At 40.5% G+C, this 13651-nt stretch overlaps 1 pseudogene; it reads right to left on the reverse strand.

The window, feature by feature from the left end:
- Positions 1-13035: 13035 nt before the first annotated feature.
- On the reverse strand, positions 13036-13651 carry LOC147458367 (uncharacterized; annotated as a pseudogene).

Genomic DNA, 13651 nt, shown 5'->3' on the forward strand with positions numbered 1-13651 from the left:
CAATCATTGTGTGCATACATATAAGTAGTTATAAACAAAAAAGAGTATATTATTTAAGTACAATGGATATTACCGGAACAACCATATTTACCTGAAGCAAGAGTCCATACTGGTCATTTCTAATGTTGACATTCTGTTGTTGAGTGTCGATGTTCCCTTCTGTATTGCCAAGGGTATCCACCTCTTGTGGTTGTGCAGTACATGACTCATGTTTCCATGGCCGAATGGTTAACCTGTTCTGTTGTCTGTTCCTAACCTTGATTTGCAATGTTGGCCTCCTCCTCTACATGGTCAACACACTCTGTATCTTCTCTCAGCTCTGAAAAGCTCTTCAAATCAGCAATTACAGGAGATTTGACTCCCTGATTTTGATCATGTGCCACATCCTATGCCACAATAATAGGAACTCTCTTATCCTCCTCTGCTTGGCCTAGAACCTCTGTTGCATTCCTCGCCTCTGAGGAGCATAGGCTATCTCTACATTTTCAAGGGCTTGGTCTACTTCACATTGATCAACCCCAACTTTGGATTCAACCACTCCAACTGCAAAGCATACCAGTGTCTGTTCCTCTAATATGGGTCAGTTTTAGGGATTTGGTTTCCAGCGGTGTAAACTGGCATGACTTTCTCTTCACCGGTCATTGTTGAAGTTATTATATGGTCATAGAGAAAACTGTCTTATGCATCTAAAACTCTTGGGGTTGAAAGAGATAGTAGATGTTGAATCATTGAAGCACGGTACCTTTGTAAATATTTCAAGGTATAATTTTCCACAGCATTCTGCAAAATTAAGTTAACTTGTGGTCAGTACTTTAATTAAAAATAGCACGAAGTTGGTCCAAACCATAGCAAGGAAATACCTTTGACATAAAATGGATTTAAAGCAAAAAAAATATGTAGTATGTACTCTGCATGGAGAAGACATTTCCAACCACAAAATTTGGATCTGTCTGACTAGGCACTTTGACAGCTTTAAAGGTTGACTTGTAGAGTTCATGATTTCCACAAATCCTTCCATAGACATGAAGTAATCTTTTTACACATCTATGAACAGTGAAGGTTATTTGTTATTAACAATATTTAGGTCATCAACCATACCCTAAATAAACACTCAAGGTCTTATCAACACTCACACTCTTATCTCTGAATGTGTTCCTTTTATGAAGTTGATAGTCCATACCACTTGTTTGTCCAGTTCAATGCATACAAGGCTCCAATGATTATTTGATTCGTATGGCAACACCAATGTTGTGACCTGAAGCATTGGACAGTGGACAAACCATCTCTCCAATGTGCTATGAGGGGTGTTTTTATTCGGAGTGGCACAAACAACTGTGGATCTAAAACATATATTTCAGTATGGGTTTCTTGAGGGAGCTAGCTCTTTATTAAGCTACAAGAAAAAACAAGGATTTAATTAGAGACCACGTACAAAAGAAAAAGGATCTTACATGTAGAGAAGAGCACTTACTTTAGGCATAAATAAACAATAGAGTCTGTAATTTGTGCATTGGGATCTTTCAAAATCCCAATATCAACAGAATCCAGTGCTAATTGCCTAGCACCATCAGCAAGGGGAATGGTTTCTAACAGTCCTTCTTTCATGGAATGTAAAATATCATTGTTTCTTTCATTCAAGTCTGTGGTAACTTGCCCGTAATTTCTCCTCTGGGTCTCTTCATCAGCAGCAACAGACTGTATCCTCTTTAATTTCTCTGCTTCCAGGTGACATCTTTCTTCTTGCTCAGCTCTGGCTCTGGTGTTCACATCATGAGTAACCTCATGAATCTTAACCCATGATCCCGGCGCCTAGTGGTATTAGCAATATATCTTTCATTTTGGGGTCAATAAACTCATTAGGGATAAGGAGCTTATCGTATCTCCAACGTGCTCTCTTGAGAGTCTCACTGTTCTTGTCCATTATTGTCACCTGGTGAGCATGAGCAGCAACAATGGTGATGTCATTAAAATACTCCATTAAAAAATCTTATTCTACTTCTTGAAGACAAAGTAGGGCAACAACCTTCCATCTCATTGTACCAGCACATGCTTCCTCACAAATTTGCCTTACTGCTCTTTGGAAAGGAAGTTTAGGGACACAAAGCTCAATACATTTCTGAGCTTTTCTGATCTCCTTAAATAAACCCATGTTTCTTTGAATATTCTTCATTCTTGGTCCCTTCAATATCTTCATTGGTTTACCTGAAGTTTTCTTCTTACTAGCAGACCTTCCATACGCTTTGCAAGCCCTGGTCCTTTCCCTGCCTTCCTTGCTGTTGCCTTGGTTCTTGCCATTCCACTGGAAGAGAAAAATGCAAAGAATCTCTCTCTCTCTCTCTCTCTCTCTCTCTCTCTCTCTCTCTCTCTCTCTCTCTCTCTCTCTCTCTCTCTCTCTCTCTCTTTGTGGATCACGGTGCGCGGGCTCAGCTTTGAGATGGGATAATAGCCTATTGCACGTCGTGATCCACAAGTGGATGGAGAAAGATTTGAAATCTAGTTCATGCCTTTTAGGCAACAAGCCTCAATTTTATTGATGATGAAATAGTGTGTAAAATAGTAATCTTGAGATGTAGTACTCTCTCTCTCTCTCTCTCTCTCTCTCTCTCTCTCTCTCTCTCTCTCTCTCTCTCTCTCTCTCTCTCTCTCTCTCTCTCTCTCTCTTTTTTCTGTGGATCACGATGCGCGGGCTCAGCTTTAAGCCGGGCTAAAAGCCTATTGCACGTCTTATAAGAATGCATCATGCAGCTTGAAGCATGAATGCAGATTTTATCAACTGTGTGTGCATGCTTATACGAATGCATCATGCAGGTTCAAGCATAAATGCATTTAACTATTGATCTTGTATCTATGTGGCATTTGTGATTTTTTCAGGATGAAGAACCAGGCTACAAAAGGACCTTCAGGCTCTGACAAGGGTACACCTAGGAAGGGAAAGAGCTCTACGCAGGAGTCGCCTATCAAAACAGGTTAGATGCATCATGCATGCATTTCTAAAATTGGTTTTATGTCTTGTAAAATTTCTGAATTTTTTGCACATGCATGCTACAAAAAGAACTTCTAAGTCCCCCAAGGGTACACCCAAGAAGCAAAATGTTCAGCAGGTTAGATGCAGGTATTTACCCCATGGATTCAATTAAAGTGTTGCTTTATTAGGAAAAAGTAGTGTGCACACCACTAGTAAATATCAAGTGGGTGAACCCCACATTTTATGGGTACAACACCACTGATAGGCTGTGTTGAAGTGGTGCACCTGCAACACCCTTTAAAGTTGGGCAGAAACCATGGTTGCATCACTACATAGTTATGCTGATATGGTGCACCATCTCTTAAAAGTGATACTGGACCACTTTAAAGTGCTGGGCAGCACTAAAAAGAGGTAAGGTTCTAGTAAAAACGGGCGATACAATGGGTGCATCACTTTCCAATGGAAAACCCTAACTATTTTGTGGTGAAGCATCACTTTTAAGCGAAGCATCACAATGGTGCACCACTTTTCAGTGGTTTTACACACTTTTAAGGTACCGAATAACGTTCTAGTTAAGAAGCACCACTGTTCTACAGCACTGAAAGTGGTTGACCATCACGCACCACCACTTAAATGTGATTTGAACACAAAAAGTGGTGACCACCACTTTATTGGTGTTTACCACTTTATACCAAATCAAGTTTAGGTTAAGAAGCACCACTTTTCAATGGTCCTACACACTTTTAAGGTACCGAATAACGTTCTAGTTAAGGAGTACCACTTTATAGTGATTTTCACCACTTTATAGTGGTCTTCACCACTATAAACACCACTTAAATGTGATTTGAACCACAAAAAGTGGTGAGCACCACTTTATTGGTGTTTACCACTTTATAACAAATAACGTTCAGGTTAAGAAGCACCACTTTTCAGTGGTCCTACACACTTTTAAGGTACCGAATAACGTTCTAGTTAAGGAGCACCACTTTATAGTGATGTTCACCACTTTATAGTGGTCTTCACCACTATAAACACCACTTAAATGTGATTTGAACCACAAAAAGTGGTGAGCACCACTTTATTGGTTTTTACCACTTTAAACCAAATAACGTTCAGGTTAAAAAGCACCACTTTTCAGTGGTTTTACACACTTTTAAGGTACCGAATAATGTTCTAGTTAAGAAGCACCACTTTCTAGTAATGCTTTACAAAAGTGCAATAATCGTTAGTTCTGCATCTTTGCTAAAAGTGGTGGTTAAGCGCTTTTAAGTGATGAATCTTTACAAGGAGATACCACATTCTATTGGTGTAGCACCAGTTTTAAGTTGTGTACAACAATTCACATCAGTGTAGCACAACTGAACAGTGGTTCAGCCCACTTTTATGTACTGGAGCACCACTTTAAAATGGTGAAGAAACTGGTGCAGAACTTTTTAGTGTTACCTAACCAGTTTTAAGTGGTTGAGAACCATTTAGTGGTACACCACCACTTAAAAATTTTGCAGTACCACTGAGAATGGTGCAGAAATCATTTCAACCACTTCTTATTGTTGATAAAAAAAGTTTAATTATGGCTCATTACATACTAACATGCATTCTTATATGTTTTTACAGGGAGGTGGATAGTACCACGAGTGGCCTTACCCACTCAAACAAAATTTTGCTTCACCAAGGAAGATTTTCATACCGAATATGGGCTATGCTTGGTTGGCCAGGATCCGAAGCTCCTATGTGATGATGATTTCTCAGATAAGGAGTTGCTTAGTGTATGGCTTTACAAGCGCCACCAAAAGGAGAAGATGCATTTAAAGGGGCTGAGGCCCGAAATGTATGAAGAATGTCTCCTGCTATACCACAAAGTATATCAGGGAGCTTCCCCAAACAACGAGGTAGGCGTGCATTTTGCACATGGATTTACTTGGCAGAAGTGCAAGGCCGCTGAAGATACTGAAGGTTTAGTTGCATGGGTTGTGTATGTTGAAGGTGTTATCAAAATGTTACGCCAACAAAAAACTTTAAATAGGAAATTGGAGAAATGGAGGTCCACAAACGGCCCATGTCTTGGAAGCGAGTGGAAATTTAAGGCAAAAAATATGCCTAATTACACTGACAATACTGGCACAGGCTTTGACTGGCAGACATACTCAGGTGGACATCAATTTTCAGGGCAGGCTAAGAAGGAATTTCTAAAGAAGCGGGCCTTTGGCTCGATGGGAACATTTGGAATGTCAAATGTTTCCTCGACTACATTTTCTGCGTCAACGGCTGATGTAGCAGCTATTTCTAACATGACGGCTAATGCTGCTGAAAAGTTAAAAGAGAAGCAGCAATGTCTCGAAGCAATAAAAATTGCTTTAGATCAATCAAAGACAAAGAGAGATGAGCAGGTTTCTTTGATGCGAGGCGCCGCCAAGATCGTAGAGAGAATGAACAAGGATATGGAGGAACTCAAGTTGCATAAGGCTGGGCTTGTACCAAACGAGGAAGCAATTGCAAAGCTTGAGACCTTGATTCAAATCAGAAAGGAGGCTCTCAAAGACATGGGACTTGATATTGAAGTGCACAACCTCGATAACCTAGGTGAAGAGGCAGCACAGTTACAAGTATGTAAGCTTGATTGATTCACCTAGTAGTAGTTGATATTACTTAAAAGTGGTTAAACTCTAATTAGGGAAAAATGGTTAGAGACCATTTTATATGGTAAAAGACCACTTAAATGTGTTTATATAACACTCTTAAGTGGTACCACATAAAGTGATGAAGACTCTTGAAAGTAATGCGCAAACACTTATACTGTTTTATAAAGTACGTAGTGTTATTTTTTTACAGGGTCAGCATGACACTTTGTTATGGGAAGTAGAAGTGGCGACAGGGTTTGTGGAAACAATTATTAATTTGTTCAAGTCAAGAATGCCTATCCTTCCTGTCAGGCCGCCTGTTCATTTGGGATCGAACAATAGCTGTGTGCAGTTAGGTGATTGTGTTGCTTGTGGGATGTCTATCATGCAGACTGTTGTTACCGGTGTCTACATGCTCCGGTGTCAACATCCGTATCACCCACTTTGTTTTGTAACTGTCTGTAAGTCTACCGGCCAGTGTCTATTTCATGGATGTGAGGAACCTTTAAAAGATGCTTTGAAGCTGCTGGCACCTGGAGAGGCAAACATGGATGAGCATGTTGGTACAGGTAATCGATGTTTTTATACCTTATGATATGAAGCTGATTGTAGATTCATTTCTTGACCATTTTGTTTCTTTTCTCCATGTAATTGCAGAGAAAGATCCAATGGAAGGAATCTTTGGATCTCCTGTTGATGGAATATTCTGTGGAACATTCTTCTCTTTGAATGTTCACATAACTTAATATTGAGTATTATTACATTGTCTTTTATGTAGCACACTCCCAAGCTGGGTCATCACGCAAGCCCAATATTGATAGCATGTGTGGTGGGTGCGGGGATAAGAATGCATCCCAGAAACAAGCAGGTGAAGACACTCCGTACCAACAAAAGGCTGAAAAAAGGGCTGAAAAAAGAGCAGATGTAGTGGGAGCTCAAGGTGACGCATCCAAGGAGTCAGCCGAGGTGCCTCTGAAGCCAGAACTTGCAATGAACAAGGACCTAGAGGACGCTGAAAAATCATATGAGAAGCCAATTGAAAAGGATACAACAGTGAACTTGTCTGATGAGGACTCAGAACTTCTTATTTCACAGGTTTGTGCAGAGATTTTGGGGCGTAGGAAAAAGAGGAGCAACACTGAAGAGCGCGCCACACCAAAGAAAAAAGCTAAGGTTGCATCCGAGCCTCCAGAGCCTACTCTAAGAGGTAAAAAATCCAAGGAGCCTTCATCTTCACGGAAAAAGACTATCCTCCAAGCACCCAACCTTAAACCTCCCAAACCAAAGTCCCGCAAGAAACTTTTGTAGCCCCTATTAACCTTTTGTGCTTTGTAGCCTCTTTGTAATTTTGTCTTTGTACCCTCATTTTGATGATAATTAAACGACGGCTTTATTTTTCGTTCACTAGTTGTTTATTGCTCATTGATTGTCTATTTATTGTACTCATATTGTTCATTGACTGTCTATTTATTGTACTCGTATTGTTCTTTCCGACATCATCATGAGCATCTTCAAGTAGAGCTTATTTTTTCTCTCCAGTATCTCCTGCCAAGTGGATTGTTTCCATAGAATTTCAGGAAATTAATGAAATGGAAATCAATAGCCTGGAAGGTATACTTTTCAAGTGTATTTTGGATAGGTTAATATGTCAGTCTGATTGAGGTTTTTAAGACATGCTACTTGTCTATGGTAGAACTTAGCTGGATTGTAGATGTTCAAGAACCAGATGAGAAGGCTGAAGACATAGCAGCTAAGCAGGATGCAGATGTAACACCAGATAAAGTAGAGGAAGACCACGAACCAGCAGTTTGCCCCGAAATTGAGGAGATTTCGCCAAACTGCCCTAGATGGGGATATCTTGTTTCGAATTTCTGCAAGATCAAAAAGCTCATCATCCTTGATCTCGATGGACTATTCGTGAAACGAGATGTAACCAAACGTGATCGAAAGACTGGACAACTTAAACACCCTCCACGTCCAGCTTCCGACAGAGTTAAACTAAAAAGAGTGGATGAGAAGTTGTGGATCTACTACCGTAGAGATGTTGAGCAATTTGTTTGGGATTTGAGGCAAATAGCAGATGCAATGATTTGGAGCACATGTAATGCTGCTAACATTCAGCATATCCTCAGTACATGTTGGCCAGACATATGGGAACATAGGACTTATTACTTTAGGGATCTCTTCTCAAACTGGCAATGTGAAAAGTGGTCGTATTTTGAAGAGATTTCTGGAGCTCCAAGAGACCTTGCAGGTGAACCTGTGTCTTTGAAGCCCCTTTACCATGTTTGGAACAAGTTTCCAGAATAAGACTCCTCTCGGACATTGCTGGTAGATGACTCCAGATATAAAAATCTGCGCAATGTCTGGGAAAACTGTATATGTCCACCCACCTTTGATCCTCTTGATGAAGAACAAGACCCTGATTACCTCATGCGCACACTGTTGCCATGGCTGTGCAGATGGGCACTAACCCCCAATACCCTGGAGTATGCAAAGGCAAACCCCATCAGCAATCCCAAAGATGAACTTTCGAGTCTAGTCTTTGAGCACTTTGTTATAAATGGAGATGAATGAGATTGTACATCCGGAAGTGCCAGAAACGTTATATATTGTACATTCTTGGTGGATATGTAGACGTTTCTGGATAATTGTTGTAATATACTTTTTGTAATATACAGAAGTTCTGGCACTTTACTGTCTCTGCACTATACATGTCTCTACACTTTTGAATGTCTCAGAACCACTTTTTAGTGGTGTTAAACCCCTAAAACGTGGTTAAATTTTTATTATGTTATTGCAACAGTTTTTGTGGAACTGCAACACCATTTAATGGTGATTTTTGGGGGGAGTGGTGAAGCATTATTAACCACTTTTTAGTGGGGCTAAACCACTTTTTAGTGGGGTCAAAACCAATTTTTAGTGGGGCTAAACCACTTTTTAGTGGTGCTAAACCACTTTAGTACCACTAAAAAGTGGTAAATTTTTATTGAGTTTTTCTGAAACTGCAACACTTTTTAGTGGTGATGTTTGGGGGGGGAGGGGGGAGTGGTGAAGCATTCTCAAAAACTAACATGTCAATTCCATCGTACGTTTACACCAATTCCATCTTGTTCAATCTTTCACTAGATTATATAAAATCAGATTTGATTTACAATTCAAAGGGCATGCTATTGTATATTGCCTCATGGTTTTCATTGGAAAGTTCGAACACTTCTCCTATGCCATCGAGAGCTACAGGCTCCATAGGGAACTTTATTGCCCTTATCAAGTGGGAATATATGAAAACTACTGGCTTGTTATCCCACAGCTCATACAAGTTTGCTTGTAGGGATTTATACCAATGGCCCGTGACCATCTAAGTATGCTTCTCTACCTTGTTGCCCCATGCATCAATTTGCTCGTTAGTTGTTAGGCCCTTAGCTACTACACACTTAAAAATGTAGAAGTCAACAGCCTCCTCATTATTCTCTTCAGAAGTGACAGCAAAATTGTCTCCAGGTGTGAGAACATCGCGTAAGGAGTCATAATGACCTGCATAAGTGGCACCATGGAACTCCTCATCGTCTGAGTCTCCGTATGACTGGGAATCATTAGCAAGTGGCTCCAAAGTGTGATATTGCCACGTCTCCACATGTGATCTGTTCATACAGTTTCTCCAATGGCCAAGCCTGCAAGGAAAACAAAAGCATGACAACCGTTTTGATCGCAATGCACAAGTGTTGTTCTCAGAATACCCATTCACACAGTGCATTGCTCTTGAGCCCTTCAATGGTTTGCAGTCCCATTGATGGGATCGCTGAACATCGCCTAGCTTGACCTCCCAGAGCACCCTACTGACCTCCCTCTTTTGCTTGTCATACATAGTAGTTGCTCTAGTACTGAGATGCATTCTCAAAAAAGAGACAACTTCAATTGCACAAGTCAACCGCACGCTATTTTGGTTCAATTTCTCATGAGTTAGAGCCCTTTTAATGACAGCCCCAACCCCATCATGTTCCCCCTTTCCATGTCCTGAGCAAAAAAAATTCCAATTCATTTCCATGCCAGTAAGGCTCCAATATCTAGCAACAAAGTAAAATGGTCGCTTTGCTTTAAATTGTGAAGCTGCGCCATCTGACCAAACCCAATGTTTTTTAAAGCTTAGCCCTTGATCTCTCAACCATTGAGCATGTAAGAGAAAAGCATGTTGCACAAATAAGGTGTCATGTTGTTTATCATCTGAGACAAAAAAGTGCATGGTCTTCTTTATTGCACCTGATGCGATGCAGAAATAAGTAATCAGGACAAAGATAGTGACCTGCTTAGTGTACCAATGCATTGACTGGGTCTCATTTTTCTCCTTGAAGGAGTAGTTCTCTGCAAAGTCAACGACGGAGACAACCACATCATCTGGAAACAAAGAAATGCAGTCCTTGAACTATTGTGCTTGCCACCTAAATATAAAATTGTGAGTGACATACTTCTTCAAGTGGTCTTGGTACACTCGCAAAAGTTCTCTAGGCAGCATTTTCTTGTGGACAATGTCTTTCACAGTGCTCTTTCTAGCTTCATTGTTTAATCCAATGGCACCCACTATATTTTCAAAAAATTTCACAAATACTTGCTTACTCTGCTCAGCTTCTTCTCTTGGACAGATCTGAATATTACCTACACCGCATGCATTGCATGTTCCGATTAAGCATTGGTAGCTATGGAAACTATGTTCTGCAAGTATAGGGCAGAGTATAGACTCCAACAGTGAAGTGGTGCTCATACTTGCATTTTTGTATGCAAGACATCCATGGTTGACAACTTCATCATGATGAAGGCATATAGGGCAGCTGCACATGCAGCAAGAACCATGAAGATCAAAACTTCGAGTCCGCATGTGATTTACTGCCTCTTTAAGGAAAATCATTTGTACATGCACAATACAACAGCAGGTGTAGCGATCCCTCAATTTTCGGACAAAGAACGGTTTCATAGACTCGAAGCAACGTTGCGAAATCTGAATATCTACATACTTTGTCTTGAATCTTAAATAAAGCTCCACCTGCAATATACATGTATACAAATGTTAAAAATAAACTTAGCATTCAAAACTGGTTAAATTGTTTCAAAACATTAAAAAGTGATTCTATATCACTAAAAACTGGTGTGCACCACTAAAAACTAGTAATGATACATTCAGTAGTATTGTTTTACCTGTGAAAATAATGCACCACAAATACAAATTAGTGTAGAAACTAGTAACCATACAAAAAGGTAGAATATTAAGAGGTTGTGTGAGGACAACTTAATAGTGGTGAGAAACCGCATTCAGCGTAACTAAAAAGTGGTTTGGCACGACTTAAAAGTGAATTCAAACCACATGACGGTGATGAACCGTCAATAAAAAATGGTGTGCATTGCTTGAATATGGTGGGCAACGATTAAAAAGTGGTGAGTAAGGACATGAAAGTTCTGGGGAAGTTCAGAACTAGCACTTAAAAAGTAGCTGGGAGGGACAAAATACTAGGCGACAGACCAACATTAGCACTAGATAGTAGTCCAACACAACTTGAAAGTGGAGGAGCTCTTGTGAAAAGTGTTTGGTGACCACTTTAGAATGGTGAGCGACTAGTTCAAAGTGGCCAGTCACCAATTAAAATCTAGCACTTAAAAAGTAGTTGGGAGGGACAAAATACTAGGCGACATACCAGCATCAAAACTAGATAGTGGTCCAACACAACTTGGAACTGGAGGAGCTCTTGTGAAAAGTGCTTCATGACCACTTGAGAGTGGTGAGCAACTACTTCAAAGTGGGCAGTCACCACTTGAACGCGGATTCTGGTCACTTGAATGCGGTTTCTGGCCACCTGAAAGCGGGAACTTGCCGCTTGATTGCAGTGACAAGGTTTTAGATACCACTTGAAAGTGGTGTCTTGCCACTTGGGAGTGGTGCCTCATCACTTGCATGGAGTGATGACTGACGTAGTGACTTAGCACATGAAAGTGGTGTCTCACCACTTGATGACCACTTGAAATTAGTGAGCAACTACTTCAAAGTGGGCAGTCACCACTTGAACGATGATTCTAGTCACTTGAATGCTGTGTCTGGCCACTTGAAAGCGGGAGCTTGCCGCTTGATTGCAGTGACCAGGTTTAAGCTATCACTTGAAAGTGGTATCTCACCACTTGACGACCACTTGAGAATGGTGAGAAACTAGTTCAAAGTGGGCAGTCACCACTTGAACGCGGATTCAAGTCATTGGAATGCAGTGTTCGGTCACTTGAAAGCGGTGTCTCACCACTTGCATGGAGTGATGACTAACGTAGTACTCTGCACATGAAAGTGGTGTCTCACCACTTTATGACCACTCGAGAGTGGTGAGAAACTAGTTCAAAGTGGGCAGTCACCACTTTAACACGTTTTCTTGTCACTTGAATGCGGTGTCTAACCACTTTAAAGTGGGAACTTTCCGCTTGATTGCAGTGATAAGGTTTTAGTTACTACTTGAAAGTGGTGTCAGACCACTTGGGAGACCACTTGCATGGAGTGATGGACTGACGTAGTGACTTAGCACATGAAAGTGGCTTCGCACCACTTGAATGCGGTCAAACACCACGTAAAAGTGGTTTTTATACGTGTAAGTGTTGTGTCCACCGCTTCATTGTGGTGTGACAGCACTTGTAAGTGTTTACTAACAAAATGTGTTCAAACTCCACTAATATGGTTTTGGTTACCATCATAAGGTGGTGGGCACCATTCGTGCAGCAGCAGTAAAAAGTCCATGGCATTACTATAACTGTTGCACCATGACTAAAAGCTGCTACATCACTTGGAAAAAGTGAGTTGCACCACCAAAAACGTTTGCACTTGTAACACCCCTACGAGTTTGTAAAACACGTCTATTAGCATTGGGTAAACAAGACTTTTTAGTGGGTGAACACCACTTTGTAGGGTTTACGGTGAAGCGTTGGTGCATTTCTAGTAAAAACTGTTTCTTGAACATTCAAACCTGCTGCAAAACATTAAAAAGTGGTTCAAAGACACAAAAAAGTGGTGTGGAAACACAAGTAAAAGTGCTTCAAAAACATTTAGAACTATTGATCAAATTTTAGAAGTGGTTCAGATACAATTAGAGACCAGTATAGTAATGTTTCACCACTTTTTAATGTTGCAGCACCACTAGAAAGTGGTGCAAAACACCAAAACAAGTTGTAGCACTAATAAAAAGAAGTATAGAAACATAATGTTATGGCAGTAATGAGTTGTAGCACCAATAAAAAGTGGTATAGAAACATAATGTTGTAGCAGGAATATGAGTTGTAGCACCAATAAAAAGTGCTAAAAAAATATATCAATTACCTGAGGCTCCTCAAGAAGGTGGATTGGATGCTTTACATATGAACATCTAGCTAGTCTCTTACTGCAAACATCTTTCTTGTTGGGAGACACCCTCGTCTCATCCGTCCAAAATTGAAAGACTATGTCTTTAACAGTTTGAGTGATGTGAGTTCTCCGTGCATCATCTCTATGACACGCAGATGCAGGGAACGAACCGTCGGATTCACTTGACACTATTAAGTGATGTTTGGTTGAATATAAGTTTCTTTTGTGGATCCCCATAAGCTTGGCAGCTTGCGGTATGCTCATGTCAGTGTTTTGCTCCTTGCTTCCACCATTCACCAACATCATCATTGCTGATTTCTTCACAAAAAACTCGTCTGAAGATCTTGGGACCTTCACATGATTCAAAGTGTTGCGGATGTTTCTCAGCATAATTGCTTCCAACTCTTTGGATTTACTCTGCATAGTAAGGAAGCAAGGATGTTGAAGAAGTTCATCAAACATTTCCTTCCTACCACTTGCATCCATTCCCACGGTTAATGTATCAAAGTGTTGTACCATAGATTGACATATCCTTCGTTTCTTTCTTTCATCCATCTCCCCTGTATTGCTTTCCGTCACAAAGTTGACCGTTGCCTGACGCTGCTTTCGTTTCTGAGCAGCCCAATATTCCCTCATTAATTTTCTACGCTGAAGTTGAGCTTCTCTACTCAATGACGATGAGCTGATAGACAGTTCTTCACTGTGCTCCAT

This window comes from Adiantum capillus-veneris, chromosome 5, assembly GCF_014529385.1.
Source record: "Adiantum capillus-veneris isolate H3 chromosome 5, ASM1452938v2, whole genome shotgun sequence".
NCBI classification, from domain to species: Eukaryota; Viridiplantae; Streptophyta; class Polypodiopsida; order Polypodiales; family Pteridaceae; genus Adiantum; species Adiantum capillus-veneris.